Source organism: Salvelinus alpinus, chromosome 1 (assembly GCF_045679555.1).
Source record: "Salvelinus alpinus chromosome 1, SLU_Salpinus.1, whole genome shotgun sequence".
NCBI classification, from domain to species: Eukaryota; Metazoa; Chordata; class Actinopteri; order Salmoniformes; family Salmonidae; genus Salvelinus; species Salvelinus alpinus.
This window is the reverse complement of record NC_092086.1, coordinates 99698224-99718914: the sequence shown is the minus strand read 5'-3', so window position 1 is coordinate 99718914 and position 20691 is coordinate 99698224. Positions and strand designations below refer to the sequence as shown.

General features: G+C 45.3%; 1 long non-coding RNA gene and 2 pseudogenes across 1 annotated transcript; all 3 read right to left on the bottom strand.

Annotated features, from left to right (window-relative positions):
- Window positions 1–5977, bottom strand: part of LOC139567519 (WD repeat-containing protein 70-like) — a 60647-nt pseudogene extending 54670 nt beyond the window's left edge.
- Window positions 5978–8763: 2786 nt separating this feature from the next.
- On the bottom strand, window positions 8764–12480 carry LOC139536567 (uncharacterized). The gene is made up of 3 exons (XR_011667328.1): window positions 11354–12480; window positions 9300–9393; window positions 8764–8931 (listed from the first exon to the last, which is right to left on the bottom strand). It is a non-coding gene; the product is annotated as an uncharacterized lncRNA (long non-coding RNA).
- Window positions 12481–13129: 649 nt separating this feature from the next.
- Window positions 13130–18796, bottom strand: LOC139567510 (ciliogenesis and planar polarity effector 1-like; annotated as a pseudogene).
- Between the last annotated feature and the right edge of the window lie 1895 nt (window positions 18797–20691).

Sequence of the window (20691 nt, the reverse complement as noted above, 5' to 3'; positions counted from 1 at the left end):
GAGTTCGGCCCCAGTGATGTACTGGGCTGTTCACACCATCCTCTGTAGCGCTTGCAGTCAAGATGCTCTCGAAGGTGCAGCTGTAGAACTTTTGGAGGATGAGGGCCCATGCCAAATATTTTCAGCCTCCTGGGGGGGAAAGGCATTGCCTACCGTGCCCTCTTCACGACTCTGTGAGTGTGTGTGGACCATATTAGGTCGTAATGTGATGTGGACGCCAAAGAACTTGAAGCTCTCGACCCGCTGCACAACAACCACGTCGATGTGGACGCGCTCTCCCCTTTCTCCTATAGTCCATGATCAGCTCCTTGGTCTTACTGACGTTGAGGGAGAGGTTGTTGTCCTGGCAACACACTGCTAAGTCTCTGACCTCCTCCCTGTAGGTTGACTCATCGCCGTCTGTGATCAGGCCCACCACCGTTTTGTCGTCAGTAAACTTGGAGTTGGGAGTTGTGTGTGGCCACCCACTCGTGAGTGAACAGGGAGTACAAGAGGGGACAGCACACACCCCTTAGGGGCCCCCGTGTTGAGGGTCAGCGTGGTGTAGGTGATGTTGCCTATCACTACCTGGCGACAGCCCGTCAGGAAGTCCAGGATCCAGTTTCAGAGGGATGTGTTCAATCCCAGGGTCCCTAGCTTGGTGATGAGCTTGGCGGGGACTATGGTGTTGAATGCTAAGCTGTAGTCTATGAACAGCATTATCACATAGTTGTTTACCCTCTTGTCCAGGTGGGAGATGGCAGTATAAAGTACAATTGAGATTGCATCATCTATGGATCTGTTGAGGCGGTACGCATATTGGAGTGGGTCTAGGGTGTCTGGGATGGTGTTGATGTGTGTCATGACCAGCCTTTCAAAGCACTTCATAATTCCCCGTAACATGAGGCCAATAGACCAATGCTCTTAGCAGTCAGAGGAAGGGACTGGGAGGCATTAAAATAGTTATTATACCCAGTTACCAGTACCACACAGGAATCTGGACTTAAACAGATCAAACTCAAAACACAACTGGACAGCTTTACAGACAGAAGCCTTGCATAGCAGCCTGAGATAACTGTGCCTAGCCAGCCTCTGGTCCTTCGCCACAATCTCCAAAGAAAATGCGTGGGCCTAGAGCAGGGGTAGACAGTAGTTTTGGCTCGAGGGCCACAGCAGGATTTCAAAATTGGCTCGAGGGCAGCACTGATTTTTTCAGGACCGATTTGTTAGTCAAAAGCAATTTGCAGGCCAGAAAAGGGGCAGTTATTTGAAAATATAATTTCTACATACTTTCTATCTAGTTTTCGACATCCAAGCCCCCCCCCCCACAATACTAGGCCTACTTTAGTTTCAATATTGACAGATAAAAACAAAAAGTATTTTAACCTATACTTGTAATGATTAGAGTACAGTCCACAAACTGCATGTGTATGTTTACAGCTTAAATGGTTTGTAAATAACTGAATTGCTTCCATGTTCTGGAAAACAGCATCAAAACAAACAGCTCCGGTCGTTCACAGCGATAGCCTTTTAATTGGACTGGAGGAACTACGGCTGCTATGCACATGTGATTCCCCTCCTTCCCAACAGAACTGGACAGGAGAGCCAACTGCCAAGGCCTAAAGAGAACCAGACTGATACACACTGTCAGTAAACACCACATCAATACGATGAGCCTAATTACAAACAGAACCTGGGCGGAAATCCGTCTCACTGATACGAAGAACGTTTTCTTCGTTTTATTTATTAGTCGTATGTACTATGACTAATGGTATTCACTATCCAACTAAATGCTTACTTGCAGGTTAATTCAACAATAAAACAAGAATATTAAATAAAAGATATGAACATAAAGTAAATGGCTCAGTGGAATATAATAATTTTTTTTGCATAAGTATAATACAGGAAGGCACAATTTATATAGTGAACAAAAATATAATAGCAACATGTAAAGTGTTGGTCCCATTTTTCATGAGCTGAAATAAAAGACCCCAGAAATGTTCCATACGTACAAAAAATGTATTTCTCTCAAATTGTGTGCACAAATTTGTTCACACCCCTGTTAGTGAGCATTTGTCCTTTGGCAAGATAGAAGCTGATTAAACAGCATGGTCATTACACATGGTCATTACACAGGTGCACCTTATGCTGGGAACAATAAAAAGACAATCTAAAATGTGCCGTTTTGTCACACAACACAATGCCACAGATGTCTAAAGTTCTCTCCTCTGCTTTAGATTGTGTGTGTGTGTGTGTGTGTGTGTGTGTGTGTGTGTGTGTGTGTGTGTGTGTGTGTGTGTGTGTGTGTGTACAGTGTGTACAGTGTGTACAGTGTGTACAGTGTGTACAGTGTGTACAGTGTGAGAGACAGCAGAAAAGTATTGGTAGGTGTTGTGCGAGTGATGGAGCATAGAAGAGAGTGAGGGAGAAAGAGTGAGACTAGTGTGCGTGTGGTGGGGATGTAGTGATGTGAGAAAATTTGTTTTGGACATTAGCTGGGTCACCTTTAACGGTCCACTGCAGATCTTCACTACCCAGAAGCCTGCTGCCAGTTACAGCCCCAATGGAGCAGGGATCCACAGGAATGTAGAGAGACACCCAGCTACAGTCAACATAACACAGTTCTCCTACTGGGGAAGTCATCTCTACCACATCATTCTCATTAGGTATGCAAGTGGCATTGCAGATACCCGGGATGGTTATTGACCAGCCACCATGCAGAACATGCTCTGCAAATGGACAGTCAATAATGGCCTTTTAAACAGCCAGACAGTTCACCCTAGACGTATTGAATGAACGAAACCCTGGTCAGTGGTCGGGATGAACTAGTTGTGATTGTTCTCACCCTCTCCCAGCTGTAAGTACAGTATACATCATTACCCCCATACACAAACTAACCTGCAGCTGCAGTACTACCCTGAGAGAGCACAGTGCAGGAGTCATCACTGATACAAAGCTAGGCCTAGACCCCAAAAGCTTGCTTCAGTGGCCACAGATAGGGGGCATCTGATGGATTTTGATTTTCCCTTCTCAGTTTTTGGTATTTATTAGGATCCCCATAAGCCTCTGCAAAAGTATCAGCTCCTCTTCCTGGGATCCACATGAAACATGACATAATGCATAGTACAGAACAAGGACTGAAATACATCAATTTAAAACGTCAAACATAGCATACATATCAGTACATACACACAATATCTAGGTCGAATACATAGTACAATGCAAATTACAATACAATACATAAAATGGCTGTCTCTCTTCACTGTCCCCTTTGTGCAGTAAGGTGTTCTTTCATCTGTTTTTTAAATAATTGTTTTTATTGCTAGCTTGAGTTACTTGTAGTCATAGCTCTATTTTATACTGTGTGTTTCCCAGCCTCTGTTCTGGACCTGGGGATTGTGAAGAGACCTCTGGTTGCATGTCTTGTGATGTACCGATGAGTGTCCAAACTGTGCCAACTTGAACAAATAGTCCGGTACTTTCAACACATTTACATTTGAGTCATTTAGCAGACACTCTTATCCAGAGCGACTTACATGATGACCACACCGCCCGCGTTGCGTGCGCTGCAAAATAAATGTACACATACATGTTATTCAATCATTGCACCCACACCGCCAGGCGCTAAAATAGAACTTGCTCCTATTTGTGACGCTGCAAGTCCCGCCTCTCATATACCCACGTGGGTGATTGAAAGATGAACTGAGGTCCACACTCCCGTTCAGTTGGTGGTGGTAATGCACCTTAAAGTTGGATGCCAACCACCATATAAAGTCCAAAGAAGAGGCCTGAAGGAGGAGAGATTATAGAAATGAATTGTTGGAGTAGAGGACCTTGTGCATTTCAGGTAAAATAAAAAAACAATGTTTATATCCCAGGACAAATTAGCTAGCAACAGCAAGATGGCTAGATAAATTACCATAAATGTTTGCTTTTCGACCTGTCCCCAAATTAATATAGTTGGTTCAGAGTTTGTTTTGATATTTCAACCTGTGTGGCCTGATCACGTATGGTGTGGGTGGGCAAAATCAACATGCACGTGATAGCGGACACACACGAGCGGTCTGGTCAGCATGTTACAGGAGCAATTAGGGTTAAGTGCCTTGTCTAAGGGCACACCGGCAAAGCCTTGTCGGCTTGGGGTTTCGAACCAGCAACCTTTGAGTTACAGGCCCAACACTCTAACCACTAGGCTACCTGCCGCCAATAGTGATGCAGTCATTCTCATGTTACTGACACTTTCCCTCCGTGTACATCTAAGTGCAATTCATGCTGCTTTGTTCTGCACCAACTGCAATTAACCTATGTCCTTCTTTTCCGCACATGACCACACAGCTAAGCAGTTGTCCAGGTGCGACAAAACTAGGCCTGTAAGACCTGTCTGGTTGACTGAGATGTCAAGAAGGCAGAGCAACGTCCTATCATGGACAGGAATCTTCCCATTTTAGCAACCATTGAGTCTATATGTTTTAACCATGAAAGCTTGCTATCTAACGTTACACCCAGCAGTTTAGTCTCAACTTGTTCAATAGCCATATTATTCAATAATAGATCTAAACAAGGTTTAGTGTTGAGCGAATGATTTGTTCCCAAAATTATGCTTTTCATTTTTTTAGATATTTAGCACCAGCCTATTGCTGGTTACCCATTCTAAAACTGACTGGAGCTCTATGTTAAGTGTCTCAGTTATTTATTTTACTGTTGCAGCCGACGTGTACATAGACACAGAGGCTTTATTCAAGGTCAGTGGAAGGTCACTTGTAAAAACAGAAAGCAGTAATGGCCATAGCCGGCTGCACTGCGGTACACCACACTCAACTGAATTTGCATGAGAGGCTTCCAATAACAAAAACACTGTGTTCTAGTAGATAGGTAATGCGCTATCCATAATAAGGCAGAGGATACAAATCCATAACACCTATGTTTTTTCAGCAATAGGTTATGATCAATGACATCAAAAGCTACACTGAAGTCTAGCAAAACAGCTCCCACAGTCTTCTTACTATCAATTTCTTTCAGCCAATCATCAGTCATTTGTGTCAATGCCGAGCATGTTGACAGCCCTTCCCTTTAAGCATGCTGAAAGTCTGTTGTTGATTTGTTTCCTGTAAAATAACTTTGTATTTGATCAAACACAATTTTTTCCAAAGGTTTGCTAAGCACTTGTAACAGGCTGATTGGTTGGCTGTTTGGGTAGCAGAATGACCTTTGCCTCCCTCCATGTCTGAGAGCACACTGTCTTCTAGGCTTAAATTGAAGATGTGGCAAACAGGAGTCACAATGTATTCCGCTACCAACCTCAGCAATTTACCATTCAGGTTGTCGGTAACAGGTGGTTTGTCCTTATTTACAGATAGCAATAAAATGATCAACTCTTCCACACCCACTTTGTGGAACTCAAAACTACAGTGCTCAGCTACAGAGGAAGCACATATTTGAGAGTAGGAGATGAGAGCATACCTTGGTATTAGCCATATCCACAATGTACTGGTCTCCCTTGGGACACTATGACCGGGAACCCGTCTCAGTCCAACACCTTGGCCTGGGCATTCCCAGGGACCACCAGGATGACATCACCGGGGATGCTGTATTGTAGGGACCTGATCTGGTCCCTGAGAGGGGACACAAAGTGAGAGGATGACAAAGGCAAATCTTTTTACTTATCATTCCTGTGTAGGGTTGCAAAAATCCAGTAACGTTCATAAAATTCATTGGTTTTCCAGAATTCCTGGTTGGAAGATTAAGAATCAGGAAGGAATAAGTAGGAAATCATTCAGAAATTAAGCATTGTTATATAACAGCTTTAAATCCTGAAGAAGTTTTAAAACAGGAACCGTGACAACACACATCATAGAGAGATGCAGAGCACATGCCCCGCCCACTTGAAGATCTGTCTTTTTCAACCATCTATTTCCTGTGTTTGAGGGATGCAAAATCCACTTGTCACTTAAATCTTGCTGGATTGATTGCTTTCATTTTACCTCTGCGACTCTTTCATACTCTTGCTCGTGCCTGTCGTTTTTTTCCTGTTAAAATCGTGAACATTTTTGTAATGACCACTCAAACACACACCGGTAATGGCTGAAATGGGTTCAAAGGAATACATTGTTTTTCTGTTGCATCTATAAGAACGCTAAAGCTTCATCTGGGATTTAACGCATCGTCTCGACACTTACAGCACAAGAAAGAGAAGAAATAACTTTATTTTGATGGGTGTACATTTTGTTGTGGAAATGAAAAAAGTTCTTATTTAATACAGTTGAAATGTTTACAAATTAGATGCGCTAAATGAAATGAAAGCAACTTCCGAAAATGAAAACTCAGATTATAGTTATATGTCTATCTCACAAACAATGTAAACTGCTATTATACAGACAGAACGTGGAGATGTCTAGGTCTGGGGCTCCCTCTTTCCAATCCCTCAGACTCAACACAATGAAAAGCCCATCAGGCTGGGCAGGAGAATGGAACACACCGAACCTTGGCTGCACTAGACATAGTTGGGTTTCTTCTTTCCATCAACAAAAGGAGAGTGGAAGGTTCAAATGAGCCCAAAGATTGGTATTTAGCTATACCAGCAACCCCTTCACAATACCAATCTGTTTGCTGAACTGTTACCCACTAAGCTGCACACGCATACAACACACAGCACGCACATAACTACTCTCCCAAAGTGCAGATAGCAATTCAGGTCAATATCAAACCGCATTAACACAGCAGGGGGTAGAGGGGCCAGAGACATTTTCGTGTGGGAAGCAATAAGCTCAGGGATGGGGACCATTGTTAAATAAAGTGGGTTCCTATCTCCAGGGACTTGAACACAGTGCAGGAATCACTCACTGGATTTCCTTTAGAGAAAGAGTCAACAGTGAACCAATCAAGGTTCCTCGTTGAGGAGAAGACCCTAACATTAGTGTGAGCCCTGCAGGCCATGAAGGGAGGAACAGTGGGCTTCGCACGGCTCTCCAAATATGGCCCAGTGTGTCAGTGACCGCAAAGGCTAATGGATGGCTCTGTAATCAGGCTAAATATGGCATAGAGTTCTGCTAATACATTTCAGGGAAAGCTCGCTCCAGCTCAGCCGTTGGCAGTTAATAAATATAGAGGGGGTTTAAAAGGGAGGAAAGTAGGAAAATACTTACTGTTTTGGAGCCATGCTGCAGTGATCTCATAATTGTCTGGAATCTTTTTCACTGGATTCTGAGAGAGAAGAAGTTGACTGTCATACATGTGTGGTGGTGATTGGTGATGGAGTGGGCTGCCTGGCACTCTGTCATACACGATATTTCAGCTTTACTGGGCTGTGTGATATTTTAGGTTACCTGGGGCGGCAGGTAGCCTAGTGGTTAGAGTGTTGGACTAGTAACCGAAAGGTTGCAAGATTGAATCCCCGAGCTGACAAGGTAAAAATCTGTCATTCTGCCCCTGAACAAGGCAGTTAACCCACTGTTCCTAGGCTGTCATTGAAATTAAGAATTTGTTCTTAACTGACTTGCCTAGTTAAATAAAGGTAAAATTACAGGCTGGTTTTCTACCATAGCAGTGCCCACTAGGTACACCTGCACCCAATGCGAGGTCTAGGTTTGGCCTGAGGGCTGTGAGAACGCTAGGTGTCTAGGCTATTAGTGTTGTCACGATAACAGATTTTCCTTGGCAAAAAAGAAAACACGAAGCAGACTAAATTCTTTAAAACCAATTTTTGTACAATATTGTGTGATATAGCTTGGAAAAGAAACAAATGTGACTCTGGGTGCCAATATAATGCTGTTTTTTCCAACATTAGGACTGTTAGTTTTCCTTTGCTTCCTGGTATAGTGATACTGTTATCGTGACAACACTATGGGCTACATCACCCATATCGCACACACAGCAAAGAGACATTTACTACTCAGAGAGTGAGAGGAGGAGATGAGAGAAAATGCTTTTGTAAGGAGAAAACCATGTGGCCAAGTGTCTTTGGGCGGTGCCTTTCGGTGGCCTACATACTTTCAAACGATGGCTTTTTATTGTGGTTTTATCAGGAGCTATGTGTGAGAAAGCCAACTCTTACTCCCCATGATTCATTGTGAAGAACCAGTAAACCTAGATTGCACTGGGTCGACTCAAGACCATTGTGTAAAATGAACAATAAAGCTTGTCTCAGGCAATGCTAAGACTTTGCTCCCAAGTGGCGCAGCGGTCTAAGGCACTGCATCTCAGTGCTAGAGGCGTCACTACAGACCCTGGTTAGATTCCAGGCTGTATCACAACCGGCCATGATTGGGAGTCCCATAGGGCAGCAGGTATCCTAGTGGTTAGAGCGTTGGACTAGTAACCGAAAGGTTTCAAGATTGAATCCCTAGGCTGACAAGGTAAAAATCTGTCGTTCTGCCCCTGAACAAGGTAGTTAACCATCATTGAAAATAAGAATTTGTTCTTAACTGACTTGCCTATTTAAAAAAAAAAAAAAAAAGCGGGGGGCGGCGCACAATTGGCCCAGCGTTGTCATGGTTAAATAAAGGTAAACAATTAAAAGACTGTGCTACCCTCTGGTGGTATAACGTAGTAAGAACACACCACTAAAATAATGATGCGGCTTTTATGACTCTAGAATGTTCAGTGTTGCATACTGAAACGAATAAAAATCATCAGTATGAATATACTTGGCCTGCTTATGTAAATGTATGTACTTAAGTAGTTTAGCAACAGTATGGGAGCGAATATTTTTTAAACTCAAGTAAATCTATGTAAAACGTTCAGTCGTTTCCTTGTGTGCAAAATGGAAACATACAGACTTACATCATCTTCGTCATCTGCATATCCTCATCATCGTCTGCTGTGCTTTCTCTGTACCCTGGTGGTAGTGGTGGGCCACCAAGTTAGCATCCTCCTCCTGAACAGTCAGATGTTGGGGCACTGGGGGGGCCGATGAGCTCTGAGTCCGAGTCACTGATGCCACTGCTCTACTTCTTCCTGCTTGGTAGTGGGTGATTGAGTCGCATGGGTTATAATAATCCAGCCAATCACACATACTGGTAATAACAACACTTTGTTCTTAAATGTATGTAGTTCTGTCCTTGAGCTGTTCTTGTTTTTAATGTTCTGTATTATGTCACATTTTATGTTTTGCGTAGACCCCAGGAAGAGTAGCTGCTACCTTAGCAACAGCTAATGGGGATCCTCATAAAATACAAAATCCAGTGCATTTGAATGAACCTCCCACCCAGTTATTTTAACTCAGAGCATGTAAAAGTAATTGGTCAGTTAGGATGGATTGTGTGTGCTCTGTTTGGAGCTATCCTAAAACTGAGTTAAAAGGCACTTAGCTATTTGTCACAAACCTAATACTTGCTGACTCCTCTCCTGACTCCTCTCTTGACATTCTTTGGGTCTGCTCAAAGATGGCATCCAGGTCAAAAGTGCAGGCTTTCTTTCCTGGAGGGAAGTGAGAAAGGCTGGTATGAAAATTCTGTATTCACCTTTTAAAATAAATGTATGGTGAATTTGTTGTTGATATCAGTGACGTAAAGTACTTAAGTATAAATACATGAAAGTACTACTTACGTAGTTTCTTTAGGTATCCGTACTTTACTTTTTACAACTTTATAATTTTACTTCACTACATTCTTAAAGAAAAGTATGTATTTTTCACTCCATACATTTTCCTTGACACCCAAAAGTACTCGTTACATTTTGAATACATAGCAGGACAGGAAAATTGTCTAATTCACACTTATCAAGAGAACATCCCTGGTCATCCCTACTGCCTCTGATCTGGCATACTCACTAAACACATGCTTTGTTTGTAAACTATGTCTGAGGGTTGGAGTGTGCCCCTGGCTATCCATAAAAAAATTTAAACAAGAAAATGGTGCCGTCTGGTTTGCTTAACTTTCACTTCAGTCATTTTCAAATATGATACCTTTACTTTTACTCAAGTATGACAACTTGGTACTTTTTCCACCATTGGTTGATATCAGGTTGATATGATTGTTTGTGTCGCACTGCTTTGCTTTATCTTGGCCAGGTCGCAGTTGGAAATGAGAACTTGTTCTCAACTAGCCTACCTGGTTAAATAAAAGGTGAAATAAAATGTTTTTTAAAAAATACGGAAAATTTCAAGCACTTTGAAAGTTTCTTCCAGTGCAGTCGCAAAAACCATCAAGCGCTATGATGAAACTGGCTCTCATGAGGACTGCCACAGGAATGGAAGACTCAGAGTCCCCTCTGCTACAGAGGATAAGTTCATTAGAGTTACCAGCCTCAGAAAATGCAGCCCAAATAAATAGTTCAAGTGACAGACACTTCGCCAACATCAACATGGTCGAAATGCTGCAAAGAATCCACTACTAAAGGACACCAATAATAAGAAGAGACTTGCTTGGGCCAAGAAACACGAACAATGGACATTAGACCGGTAGAATTTTGTCCTTCGGTCTGGGGTCCAAATTGGAGATTTTTGGTTCCAACCGCCATGTCTTTGTGAGACGCAGTGTGGGTGAACGGATGGTCTCCACATGTGTATTTCCCACCGTAAAGCATGGAGGAGAAGGTGTTATTGTGTGGCGGTGCTTTGCAGGTGACCCTGTTTGTGATTTATTTAGAATTCAAGGCACACTTAACCAGCATGGCTACCACAGCATTCTGCAGCGATACACCATCCCATCTGGTTTGGGCTTAGTGGGACTATTATTTGTTTTTCAACAGGACAATGACCCAACACACCTCCACGCTGTGTAAGGGCTATTTGACCAAGATGGAGAGTGATGGAGTGCTGCATCAGATGACCTGGCCTCCACAATCCCCTGACCTCAACCAAATTGAGATGGTTTGGGATGAGTCAGACCGCAGAGTGAAGGAAAAGCAGCCAATAAGTGCTCAGAATATGTGGGAACTCCTTCAAGACTGTTGGAAAGCCAAGAGTGTGGACTGGACTGGAGAATGCCAAGAGTGTGCAAAGCTGTCAAGGCAAAGGGTGGCTATTTGAAGAATCTCAAATATATTTAGATGTATTTAACACTTTTTTGGTTACTACATGATTCCATGTGTTGTTTCATAGTTTGTGTCTTCACTATTATTCTACAATGTAGAAAATAGTAAAAATAAAGAAAAACCCTTTAATGTACATACAAAAATAAATATACAGGTATTTTAAACATAAAACTAAAATGTCATATATATACACACACACACACACACACAGGATCTCCAAAAACAGACATGACAAACTCAATCAATACACTACAAAGATGTGGCATGATGCTGATGCTAGAGACAACGCAGAACTCAGCAATTTCACTTGACTCATTGTAGAAAGATGAGCTCTGAATTACAGACTTTGAATGCATCATCAGAATCAACCAATAGGAATCTCTACGCAAAAAAACGTACTCACATTTTAACTCAGAGGTTCCGAGTTGTCTTGAAAGCACCAAGTACTGAGTGTGCTGTTCAGGCTCATCCTCATTGCTCTCTTGCCGGGGTATGACAGAGTCCTCTGGTCTAAATATGACATCTGCTTTCTCTCCCACTCTCCTCAACCTCTCTTCTCTCCAACTCCAGCATGAGGCAGAAGAGGTGCTGGTGGAGGGTGTTACAAGGGCAGGGTTCGGTGTCCATGTGTCCACTCGTCTTCCTGCAGCACAGTCCATTAGCTCCTCCAGAGGGATGAGATGAGGCACGAGGGCCGGCATGGGGCGACATCATCCTAGGAGGGTCTGGGTCTCTCTGTAGTAGCTGTAATCGGCGGTTGTGGTTCATGGCTGCTGGGGTGACAGTCAGGGTTCTGGAGGAGTGTGGGAGGGTATGCGAGGGAAGGTGGTGGGGGGTGGGGGTCAGGGTGGAAGCGGAGGAGAGGGAGGCCGTGGACAGTGGGAGGTCGGTAGGGGTAGGGGGGGGTGGCGACCTCTGGACCTCTGCACCCTGGCCTCTGGAGCTGTGTGCTCCTGGTGGACATACTGTGTCAGATTGAGGTGTGATGGTGGAGCGGTGGACTCTCTCTCTGCCCCCCTCCTCCTCCTCTGGGGTTCAGGTAGGGGGCACAGTAGTGCTGGATTTCTCAGACGGGGGTCCCCAGGCCTCATGTACAGGGGTCGTGTTTCCATGCCGCCGGAGGGACACCAGGGGAGGGTGCAGCTGAAGCAGCCTCAGTCCTGAGCTGTAGGGAGCAGGAGTTTGTTGTTCTGTGGGAGGTTGACAAACAAAGATCCAACCACCTGCATCAGACACATGAAGTTGATCTGCTGCAACTGAAGAGAGAAACACAAATCAAACATTAAATAGTGCTTAGCTACATACATTCACTTTTTCCTTTTCCTCTGCCTCGTCTGATGTTCATACTTATCTGCACCAGTATAAATAGCTCGTCCTGCAGCAGCTGTCTGACGGTCTGTCTGGGCAGGTAGTATTGGTGCTCCTCTGGGGCAGTCCTCCATTAGGGCAGAGTCTGCTGTCTGAGCCCCAGCCTGAGGCCATGCCATGGGGAGTGGTTGGAAGCTGGTCTGGGGAGTCAGATCCTGGACCCTGACTGGGAGGTCTGAAGAGGAGAAAACAGACCAAGAGAATGTTTCAAATGCCATTTTTAAGGTAAGTGAACCAAAGTATTCCTGCAATGTTATAATATGGATCAAAAGGAATACAAAGCAATATACAGCTTGTTTCTGTTTACGCTCGCTTACATATCTCTTGTCCCTTCTACAGTTATATCTGATGGTCTTCTCAGGGAGCCACGAGACAGCATATTCTCTACCTCCTCCTCTCTAAAACACACAGAAACATTCATGTAAACAAAAACATTGTGTAAACATACTATTACAAAGAGCAAGGACAGAAAACAACCCCTCTAGTAACTGGCTGCCTTGGTTAGAATCAACCGTGTCTGTCATACCATACCGTAGCTTCTATCACCATAGTAACACTAGCCTACCAACTCACCTCAGCCAACCAGCCATGATTGCTTTTGGCTCTGGTGTCAAAAACTAAATGAGAACATGAGTATGTTCATAAATAATACATCAGTGACATTTTGTTTGGGTTTCCAACACCCAGAACTCACTGTGAGCTGATGTCCTCTTCTCTCTCTGAGCACTGCAAATCTGCTAGTGTTAATGCCTGGGGAAGAAACATGACAGGCACACTTAGTGACTAGAACCATACAGGAATGGCCTGATTGTCAGAGACCACCTGGTCTTGTGGGCTCAGTGTTCGGTGGAGACTCTTGATGTGGACAGAGATGTTGGGGATGAGCACCATCCAGCAGCCTGCCAAGCCCGGTGAACTGGGACTCCAGCTTGGACTCCAGCTCCACAGCCTCCATGGAGGCCTGGGGCCCAAACGTCCAGCACTCTGATGGCTGCTCCCAGGGAACAGAGTTCTGACTGGGGAAAGGCTCCAAGCTGAGGAGGTGTGGGTTCTGGAGCTGGGCTGGACTGGACTGGACTGCATCCAGAGCCCAGGGAGGGGCAGGGCACTGGCAGACATGCTGGGTCTGGGAGTTGGTGGGCTCGCTGTGGAGAAACCAAGGGGGTGGTTCAGGGATGGTAATGAAGACAGACTGGCTTGTAGCAGTGTCCAGCTCTGAACATGGGGGCGTGGCATCCGTCTCTCTGGCAGCGGGAAAGGGTGCCCCTTCAGCAGGGGAGGGTCACAGCCAGTCTGGGTCAAGGCCATCCTTCTCCGCCACTTAGCTGAGGAAGAGCTCCAGGAAATGCAGGTACTCCTTATCCTCCAGCTCAAACTCCCAGGTCACTACCACAGGAGGGTCAGGGAGGGGCTGTCCTCCCCCACATCAGGGTCCTGGGCTGGACCCGAGCGGCTCTGGACCTCCTCTTGGATGCTCTCACCCACCATTACTTGTTTTTTTCCAGGCTTGTCTGCTCTGTCTTGCAACATCACACTCTTGCTTCTGCTGAAAACAAAAAGGGTTGACACTGTAAATTCTGAGGATTAGCTGAGAAATATTTAGATCAAGGTAAAGCTAATGTCTAAGCCTCTCTACCTGTTATGAGGCCTGCTGTGCAGGTTAGGAGAGAGAGCCTCAGTTCTCAGCCGTGTTCTCGGCTGTGTCTCCATCGCTGTACAGCAGGGGGCGCCCATAGTCCGTCAGGGTGCAGTTACTCAGACTGGTCCCCACCTCTCTAGCAGGGCTACAGCCCCCTGCCCTCCTACCCCCCTCTCCTCCTCCCTCTCCCACAGGTAGAGCTCCAGGTGGGCCAGGTGCCTCAGGTCCTTCTTCCTCTGTCTGAGCCACTCCTGAATCATCTCCCCGCCATTATGTCCTGAGGCTAGAAGAGAGAAAGAAAGACAATGTCATTGAGAGAATGAAAATCATTAAGAAACATTAATATTAGCCTTTACTTAAGGCTGGGCAGGAAGGTGAAGAGCAGAGATAGTAGTAGACAGTAGCTACCTGGGACAGTGCAGTGCCTTAGTCTCTGTGGTAGTGAGTTGTACTTCCATCTCAGAGGGACCCTGACTGACTCCTCCTCCTCAGTGAAGACCTGCATCAGTCTCTGCCACCTGGAGGAAGACAACAGCCTGGGAAAAGAGACATGTCACTAATCTGTACCTCTCCTGTGTAGGACCTGGAAAAACACAAATAACTGAATAGGAATGTCTGTGAATACATGTGAATGAGGTGACTGCTGGTCAGGTTTACCAGGGGTAGTTCAGAGACCAAGCTGAGGAGGAAAAGGGAAAGGGGGATACCTAGTCATATGTACAACTGAAAGCATTCAACTGAAATGTGTCTTCCACATTTAATGACAGGCCCAGTGGAGAGCCTCCTCATAGGCTGCTTTCACCTCACCGTCATCTGCTGAGACTTACAGGGCGAAATATGCATAAGCAGGTTGTTAACTGACTATAAATGACAGAGGATAACACAAACACACACTCCAGGCTGAACAAGATACAACAAACAATATACACAGTCAAAAAAAACATTGTGTTGTACCTGGGGATCTCTCCCACGGTTCCTTGCAGCCTGATACTTCCTGCAAGACATTGAGAACTGGTCCCTGACATGCAACATCCAGCACAGGCCACACAACTCCCTGCAGCAGACTGGAGGAAAAAGGCTCTCGAATTAGGCTATGCTTCAATGGATGAATGTAGTCCAATGGTGTGACAAACATAGAAAGTCTCTTACTAATAGTTTGTATAGTGACTGAGTCCAGAGTTCCGTCCCCATTGGGTCCAGTCTGAAGAATCCACTGCGGGTCACAAAGTTCATCAAAGCCTCTAGAAAGGCCTTGGCCACACACTGTTGCTGCTGGGAGTCCTTCTGACTGATCTAAAGACCGACAACCAAGTTAGTCACCACAAGATTCAACATAATACTCCAAATAGTCTAATTTCACTCAAGAAAATTGAGGGGTTTCCCCCACTTTATGAAGGTAACTAAACAGATAGGAGGGGGGAGGGTGTAGGGACAGAGGGCTGGAGCAAGATAGCAGGGTACAGTACCTTGTGTAGGAGAAGAGACTAAATACCTTGTGCAGGAGATGTCGAGAACGTCGCAGGGGGCTGATGTACCAGTTGGCAGATCTCAGGAGCAGCATCACTTTCTGGAGGACCCCTGACACCCTGTGACGTATGTCCCTTACAACAGCTGTCCTAACACCCCTGACGGGTCCTACGTATAGAGATATAATTGTTTTCTCTATAGCTCTGAGGTGGTAACACACACTGTACATACAGTTGAAGTCGGAAGTTTACATATACCTTAGCCAAATACATTTAAACTCAGTTTTTCACAACTCCTGACATTTAATCAAAGTAAAAATTCCCTGTCTTAGGTCAGTTAGGATCACCACTTTATTTTAAGAATGTGAAATGTCAGAATAAAAGTAGAGAGAATGACTTATTTCAGCTTTTATTTCTTTCATCACATTCCCAGTGGGTCAGAAGTTTACATACACTCAATTAGTATTTGGTAGCTTTGCCTTTCAATTGTTTAACTTGGGTCAAACGTTTCGGGTAGCCTTCCACAACCTTCCCATAATAAGTTGGGTGAATTTTGTCCCATTCCTCCTGACAGAGCTGGTGTAACTGAGTCAGGTTTGTAGGCCTCCTTGCTCGCACACACTTTTTCAGTTCTGCCCACACATTTTCTATGGGATTGAGGTCAGGGCTTTGTGATGGCCACTCCAATACCTTGACTTTGTTGTCCTTAAGCCAATTAGCCACAACTTTGAAAGTATGCTTGGGGTCATTGTCCATTTGGAAGACCCATTTGCGACCAAGCTTTCACTTCCTGACTGATGTCTTGAGATGTTGCTTCCATATATCACATAATATTCCTCCCTCATGATGCCATCTATTTTGTGAAGTGCACCAGTCCCTCCTGCAGCAAAGCACCCCCACAACATGATGCTGCCACCCCCGTGCTTCACGGTTGGGATGGTGTTCTTCGGCTTACAAGCCTCCCCCTTTTTCCTCCAAACATAACGATGGTCATTAAGCCCAAACAGTTCTATTTTTGTTTCATCAGACCAGAGGACATTTCCCCAAAAAGTACGATCTTTTTCCCATGTGCAGTTGCAAACCGTATTCTGGCATTTTTATGGCGGTTTTGGTGAAGTGGCTTCTTCCTTGCTGAGTGACCTTTAAGGTTATGTCGATATAGGACTCGTTTTACTGTGGATATAGATACTTTGCACCCGTTTCCTCCAGTATCTTCACAAGATCCTTTGCTGTTGTTCTTGGATTGATTTGCACTTTTCGCACCAAAGTATGTTCATCTCTAGGAGACAGAACGCGTCTCCTTCCTGAGCGGTATGACGGCTGCGTGGTCCCATGGTGTTTATACTTGCGTACTATTGTTTGTACAGATGAACGTGGTACCTTCAGGCGTTTGGAAATTGCTCCCAAGGATGAACCAGACTTGTGGAGGTCTACAATTTTGTTTCTGAGGTCTTGGCTGATTTCTTTTGATTTTCCATTGATGTCAAGCAAAGAGGCAGTGAGTTTGAAAGTAGGCCTTGAAATACATCCACAGGTACACCTCCAGTTGACTTGATTTATGCCAATTAGCCTATCAAAAGCTTCTAAAGCCATGACATCATTTTCTGGAATTTTCCAAGCTGTTTAAAGGCACAGTCAATTTAGTGTATGTAAACTTCTGACCCATTGGAATTGTGATACAGTGAAATAATCTGTCTGTAAACAATTGTTGGAAAATGACTTGTGTCATGCACAAAGTAGATGTCCTAACCGACTTGCCAAAACTATAGTTTGTTAACAAGAAATTTGTGGAGAGGTTGAAAAAACGAGTTTTAATGACTCCAACCTAAGTGCATGGAAACTTCCGACTTCAACAGTACAAGACCTTCCAGTGTATGCATTGACACCTACAGGTTTAATTCCAGTTTTAAGATATTTCTATATTTCAGGTTTGGAATGGTTGTGGACAATTGATTCAGTCCCCCCACAGTTGGGTGTGGGTATACTCTTTAGTACCTGTGTGTTGTGTGCAGGCTGGGGGCAGCAGAGAGAAGGGGCAGGCAGGTACAGGCCCATAGGCACGAGAGCAGGAAGGCAGGAGGACAGGTCTTTGGCTGAGTTCAGCAGAGCACCCAGGGGCTGAGATAACATATCTACCCCAGCCATGACTGACGCATTCAGGATCTGATGACAAAAAGAAAAGTGTAGAATGGAGGAGGTGAGACCCACCGTCAGGCACAACACACCTGTGAAGCTTTTGTAGTTATCCTCATCTCCATGGGTCTCCTCTGACCCGGCCTTCATGCCCAGTAGAGACTGCAGCTGACCATGAAAGATGCTCAAAGGGCTGCTGGGAGATATAGTTCCCTCCACCTGAGACTTTAGTGGCAACAAACAGTCATCAGAAACTCACAAAATCTCATTAACCTATTCATCACAATCCACAATTCATATACATGTCTCAGTGGTGAACTGATGAGCTAGCAGCTCTTACACGTACGAACAAACGTACACTGACCCGATGAAGTCGCAGTGATCTGTGGAGTAGGTGGTGTAGGCCAGGCCCAGGGAGGCTGCAGTTTCCAGTCACCCAGTCGATAAGCCAGCCATGTGGCCTCAGGCATCAGCCCCCCTGCAGCAGCATGTCCTGGGCATAGACCACCGTCCACACTTCTGACAGCTGCTGCCCGGCGACACCCTCCTGGCACAGGGGCACCAGGCACCCAACACCTGGGGCTGGAGGGAGTGGACACACAGTCAGAAATAAACACACTGGCCTGTATTGTGTGTGTACACCTTTTAATATACTTGTGAGTACCAAAAGTCATCAGAAGAATAGCAAACCAACTAAAATTCAGTGAAGTGAGGACATTTTACTGGTCCTCACTTGTAAAAAGGCTATTTTAGGCTCAGGGGTTAGGGTTAGAATTAGGGGTTAATGTTAGGGTAAGGGATAGGTTTAGGGGTTAGGGATTTTGAATGGGAATCAATTGCTGCTCCCCAAAAAGTAATCACAAGTATAATAAGGTAAGTATGTGTGTGTGTGTTGAGATGTTCTTACCATGGGGAGGTGTAAGGGAGGCAGTTCAGGACTTTGGCTAACAGCAGGCCCTCATGGGAGAAGGCTGGGACCAGTACCCCCCTGGACTTCACTGGGCGACAGGGTGGGGTGATTCAGGACATGGGGTGTCTTGGTGACCCTGCGTACACTGTAGCCCACAGGACTGCAGGAAAAACAGACAATCAAATATGTTCCAGATGAGCAATGTGAGAACACAGATCTTTGATTGTATTATGAAAATAAACGTATATAGGAGTATAAATGCTTGAGAGGAAGTATTGACCCTTTGACCCTGAGAAGTATTTCCCAGTAGACTCACCTGACACTGGCCATCCTGCCATTGGATCTTCAAGAAAGTGACACTTAGCTCCAACTCTGGGATTGCTGCCACGGGCTTCAAGGAGTCTTTGTCCCTGCTCCATAGATACATCTCTCCAGAGACCAGCAATCCTGCAAGCCAGACACCTACAAACAGAAATGAATCATGGGAATGAGAATTACTGCCGTGTTAGTATGGAGTCAAATGGTGTTGAACTGAACGGGTCACTAAAAGCTTGGGGGTCTTCTTCTTGGTGCATCCTGACACCATGTTGATCTCACTGATACGCTTGTCATCCAGCAGGAAAACAAAGTCCTTCTGAACATGAAATAGACTAGTGAAAACAGGCTAGTAGTATCTGTGCAGTTTGTGAATGTGTCAAACTGTTGATTTGTCAAGGAGAAGGAGTCTGTTTTCCTGCTGGATGACAAGCGTATCAGTGAGATCAACGTTTCAAGCAGACCACCATAGTCCCTGTGCCCAAGAACACTAAGGTAACCTGCCTAAATGACTACCGACCCGTAGCACTCACGTCTGTAGCCATGAAATACTTTAAAAGGCTGGCCATGGCTCACATCAACACCATTATCCCAAAAACCCTAGAACCACTCTAATTTGCATACCGCACCAACAGATCCACAGATGATGCAATCTCTATTGCACTCCACACTGCCCTTTCCCACCTGGACAAAAGGAACACCTACATGAGAATGCTATTCAATGACTACAACTCAGCGTTCAACACCATAGCGCCCTCAAAGCTCATCAATAAGCTAAGTACCCTGGGACTAAACATCTCCCTCTGCAATTGGATCCTGGACTTCCTGACGGGCCGCACCCAGGTGGTAAGGGTAGGTAACAACACATCCGCCATGTTGATCCTCAACACAGGGGCCCCTCAGGGGTGAGTGCTCAGTCCCCTCCTGTACTCCCTGTTCACTCATGACTGCATAGCCAGGCACGACTCCAACACCATCATTAAGTTTGCCGATGACACAACAGTGGTAGGCCCGATCACCGACAATGACGAGACTATAGGGAGAAGGTCAGAGACCTGACCGTGTGTTGCAAGGACAACAACCTCTCCCTCAACGTGATGAAGACAAAGGAGATGATTGTGGACTACAGGAAAAGAAGGACCGAGCACGCCCTCATTCTCATCGACGGGGCCATAGTGGAGCAGGTTGAGAGCTGCAAGTTCCTTGGCGTCCACATTACCAACAAACTAACATGGTCTAAGCACACCAAGACAGTCGAGAAGAGGGCACGACAAAACGTATTCCCCCTCAGGAGACTGAAAAGATTTGGCATGGGTCCTCAAATCCTCAAAAGGTTTTACTGCTGCACCATCGAGAGCATCCTGACGGGTTGCATCACTGTCTGGCAACTGCTCGGCCTCCGACCGCAAAGCACTACAGAGGGTAGTGTGTACGGCCCAGTACCTCACTGGGGCCAAGCTTCCTGCCATCCAGGACCTCTATACCAGGCAGTGTCAGAGGAAGGCCCTAAAATTGTCAAAGACTCCAGCCACCCTAGTCATAGACTGTTCTCTCTGCTACCGGACGGCAAGCGGTACCGGAGTGCCAAGTCTAGGTCCAAGAGGCTTCTACCCCCAATCTTCTACCCCCAAGCCATAAGACTCCTGAACAGCTAATCAAATGGCTACCCAGACTATTTGCATTGCCCCCCCCTTCTATGCTGCTGCTACTCCCTGTTATTATCTATGCATAGTCACTTGAATAACTCTACCTACATGCACATATTACCTCAATTACCTTGACACCGGTGCTTCCGCACATTGACTCTGTACCGGTACCCCGACTCTGACTCTACCCTGTCTCTACCCTGTACAGGGGGTACCGGTACAGAGTCAGAGTCAGAGGGTACCGGTACCCCCTGTATATGGCCT